Here is a 4633-nt window from a genome sequence, read left to right as displayed (position 1 = left end):
AGATGCGGGAAAACTCTCCATTTCACGGAGTAATACTACCTTGCTTTTGTTTGGGTAATTATTGCTGAAGTTCGTTGAGTTCTGTAAAATCCTTCGGCTTCTGCTTTCCTACTGCCTGGTAGCCTCTCGCCTTCCTTTACACTACAAATTTAGATACAGCCCCTGCAGTTTCCCCAAACGTCACGCACGCTCCTATATTCTGCACTCTTCGTTTTCCTCTGCCTCTGTCCCTCGGAGATGGCAGCAGGCGCGAAGGGCGACGGGCCGGCGATCGGCATCGACCTCGGGACGACCTACTCCTGCGTGGCCGTGTGGCGGCCGGTGCACCAACGTGTGGAGGTCATCGCCAACGACCAGGGCAACCTCACCACGCCGTCTTGTGTCGCCTTCATCAACGCATGGAGGCTTGTCGGCGATGCAGCCGTGAACCAGGCCGACATGAACCCCGGCAACACAGTTTTCGGTGAGGACTACGAGCTGACGTCTGAACTCCATTAGTTGAATATAAACCTAGCTTGCAAGATTTTTTCTCCGCAGTCAAACTTACACAGCCATTCAGATTCCAGCACCTTTCCTGCCAGGTTTTTTCATATTGTTCTGTGGCATTCATTATTTAATTACCCGAACAGAAATTTTGGAATTCCACATGCTCTTAGTTTCCCAACGAATTGGCACCCAATACATTGCAATTTCCTAGTTAGTTGTCAGGGAAAATGGTTTTAAAACTGTAAGCGCAATTAATATTTGGTTCAAATAAATGTAAGAATGGCGAATATGTCAGTTGTGGAATTTCAAACACCTTGCAGTAAGGTATAGACAAGGTTGTGTGAATCAGTAGCTTTACTTTAACCTTCAGAGATTATTCAAGTTTTTTTAAATTTGTTTCTTATTCAAGATATTCATGTTTACCAAAGTTAATATTTTTGTAACTGAAATTGTCTTAGTTTAATCATTCCATCGGATTTAGCAAAACGCTTCCAAAGTTAATATCTAGGGTTCTACATATCCAAATAGGACATGTCTATAAAAGGCTCGTAAGCTATAGTAGGTGCAATTTCTATGCTATAAGTATATAAATAGTATTATATTTATATCTTAAACTGCCTAATGCTTTCACTCCATAAATGTGACAATCACAACCTTATAACCTGAATATAGTAACTACTATCTCTAGTAACATATCTATTTTGCGGCCAATCTATTATTTTTGTGAGAACTGAAACTATAATTATGTAGCTCAACTAAATTATAAAAAAGAGTACAATCAGTTATAAACATATACCCATGAAAGATCATGCGTCTATGACATTCACAAGTTGAGTGGCTACATTTCTGACATGGAAAAATAGTGGCCACACCCAAGTTCATTGCACCCATGATGAAAAGTAAAATCAAAACAAATAGCAAAAAAAAAAGTTTGAAACTTCGAGGCATTGATTATGAACAAATGTATTATGTGCTTTTAAGGTTTGGTGGCTAAATAACAACAAATGATCTCCAGACAAACGAAATACAAATTCTGCTCAAACAGTGCATATATGTTTGAGCACTTTTTTGTGTGTAGAGCTTCTTGGATGTCATTTGACCACCAAATTTTGTAAGCACCTACAACACTTGGTTATAATCGAAGCCAAAAAGTTTCAGATTTTTTTGATTTATCTTTTGCTGTGTTTGATTTATTTTTTGCTATGCTTTCGGTTGCGGGGGCAATGTCCGTGGGTGTAAAAAACCAGTCTCGATTGACGTTCACAAGTTGAGTGACTTATTTTTCTTTAGGCAACATTGTGGTGCTTATTAATGTAACTATGTCACTGCAAAATTTCAGGAAATATATACATATGTTAGTGCACAAATGATAGTAAATTAAATATGAAGAAAAAAATACAAATTACTACAAATTTAATTAGTGATCAACCATATCATAACAGAACAGACCTTCAATTTTATTCGTAATGTGGGCCTGCTTCAATTTGTATTTTGTTATAGCTGATTTCTAATAGTCGGGTCAAATGATCTTTAAAATGTGTTATGCGATGTAGTTGGTAATTTAGTTGTTAATAATGAATTGCGATGTATATATACTCTCATTTTTTTGATATCCCTCTATCTTTGTGAAATATAGTACTGAAATCAACTACAAGAATTTTCTTCAGACGCAAAGCGACTGATCGGTCGACGATTCAGCGAAGAGTCAGTACAAGGAGATATGAAGTTGTGGCCTTTCAAAGTCATTTCCGGCCCCAGTGATCGGCCCATGATTGCGGTGCAGTACATGGGCGAGGAGAAGCAGTTCGCAGCTGAAGAAATCTCCTCCATGGTGCTTGTCAAGATGAGGGAGACAGCCGAGGTCTACCTCGAAACCACCGTAAAGGATGCTGTGATCACTGTCCCGGTCTACTTCAATGACTCGCAGCGCCAGGCCACCCTTGATGCCGGCACCATTGCTGGTCTCAACGTCATACGTATCATCAACGAGCCCTCTGCCGCAGCCATTGCCTACCGACTAGACGATACGTTGGTTACTGGCGAAGCAAAGACGGTGCTCATATTTGATTTCGGTGGTGGCACCTTGGATATCTCTGTCATCCACATTGACAAAGGCACCTTTACAGTCAAGGCCACGTCCGGGGACACCCACCTTGGAGGGGTGGATCTTAACAACAAAATGATGGAACACTTTGTGCAGGAATTCTTGAAGAAACACAAGAGTAACATCAGTGGCAGTCCGAGGGCTCTGATGCGGCTTAAGACGGCCTGCGAGAGGGCCAAGAGGATGCTGTCTTCTACGGCGCAGGCCAAGTTTGAGATCGACTCGCTCCATGACGACATTGACTTCTATGGGACCATCACCCGCGCCCGGTTCGAGGAGCTCAACATGGACCTCTTTTGCAAGTGCATTGAGCATGTGGAGAAGTGCCTCGGCGACGCCAAGATGGACAAGTCACAGATCCACGACGTCGTGCTCGTCGGCGGCTCCACCAAGATCCCCAAGGTGCAGCAGATGCTGCAGGATTTCTTTGACGGGAAGAAACTCTGCAAGAAAATCAATCCGGATGAGGCCGTCGCCTACGGCGCTGCTATTCAGGCCGCCATCCTCAACGGCGAGTACGATCAGAAGGTGGTGGTCCTTCTCGACGTCACGCCGCTGTCTCTTGGGATAGAGACGGTCGGTGGTGTCATGAGCGTGGTGATACCCAGGAACACCACCATCCCCGTTATGATGGAGGGGCCTTACACGACCGAATATGACAACCAGACCACCGCGGGCATATATGTGTACGAGGGTGAAGGGGCATTGACCATGGACAACAAGCTTCTGGGCAACTTCACGCTCACTGGCATCCCTCCAGCGCCAAGGCTCGTGCCAAAGCTCAAAGTGACATTCGAAATCGATACAAATGGTGTCCTAACGGTGGTGGCTGAGGACAGGACGAGCGGAAACAAGAACTGCATCACGATCATCAACAACAAGGGTGGGTTGAGCAAGGAAGAGATCGAGCGGATGGTGCGTGACGCCAACAAATACAAGTCTGAGGGCAAGAAGGAAATGATGAAAGTGAAGAAGGAACGTTGATGCCCATCAGGTCATGGAAAACTAGGCGTACACCGTACTTATTTAATACTAAAATCACTCTAGTTTTGCTTTGCATCGTACTTATTTAATTCTGTAACTTTTGGTATTGCACAAATGCTCAGCCCTCCTTGGCCTGGATTGTGTTTCCTTGTTTATGCAATGGATGCTTAGTACACTGTTTCGTTTGCGTTTGTTTGTTTATCTGGTGACTGTGAGTAATCGTCTATATCGATCTGATCTCTAGTATCTGCATGAGTAAAGTGCATGCACGTGACATGGTTTAGTGTAAAAACATCTCCAATTGATATATTTTTTCCTGGGCTCTCAATCAAATGATGCACACGGCCAACTTTTTGTTAAAGCAAAGTCAAATTTTACTCAAGGTTTTACAAGGCTTAACATAAAAGTTGTCGAAGGGCAATAACATAGGTACCAACTAAATTACATAGCCTATTACGGGATCACCATCCAACCTAGTTGAATAAATCCTATGCTATCATCTCCCGGCGGTTACACTCAAAGTCTCAATCTCCTCACGTAGTACGGGGAAAATAATCATGCGAACTGGGTCGTACTCTTTGATCATGAGATCCTCTTCACCGATGAACACTTGGCAAAAATGAATCCATCCAGCAAATCTAAATATGACCCGCAATTGTTTTGTGAAAGTTTGGATCTATTAAAGATAAGATTATTACTGCAGTCCCATAACGCCCATAGTAGCACAAATACACATATGTATCTGCGCCTAAAGCTTATCGTGTACATCCCTCAACTAGTTCCTAAACATAGTCGCTATGCTAGGAGGGGGAAAATTGAAATCTACGTGCATGGTGCCCCAAATCAGGCTTGAAATCGGACAAGAGCGGAATAAACGGTATGTAGTTTATTCCTGCTAGCAAAAACTACTATTACAACTTCCCTCCCCTTCTAGAAACATTTCCTTATTTGACGCTATTTTAAATTTCGTTTTTTTATTTAACACTGAAAAACTTCTTTTCCATATAAGAATGAGTCTAAATTTATGCCCTTTATGACACTATCGTCTATTTTAAGCCT

General features: G+C 42.6%; 1 pseudogene; it reads left to right on the top strand.

Annotated features, from left to right (window-relative positions):
* Window positions 1-237: 237 nt before the first annotated feature.
* LOC119321395 lies at window positions 238-3620 on the top strand (annotated as a pseudogene).
* Window positions 3621-4633: the final 1013 nt, after the last annotated feature.

The sequence above is a fragment of the Triticum dicoccoides genome, chromosome 6B (assembly GCF_002162155.2).
Source record: "Triticum dicoccoides isolate Atlit2015 ecotype Zavitan chromosome 6B, WEW_v2.0, whole genome shotgun sequence".
Classification (NCBI taxonomy): domain Eukaryota; kingdom Viridiplantae; phylum Streptophyta; class Magnoliopsida; order Poales; family Poaceae; genus Triticum; species Triticum dicoccoides.
This window is presented reverse-complemented; position numbering and strand designations above follow the sequence as displayed.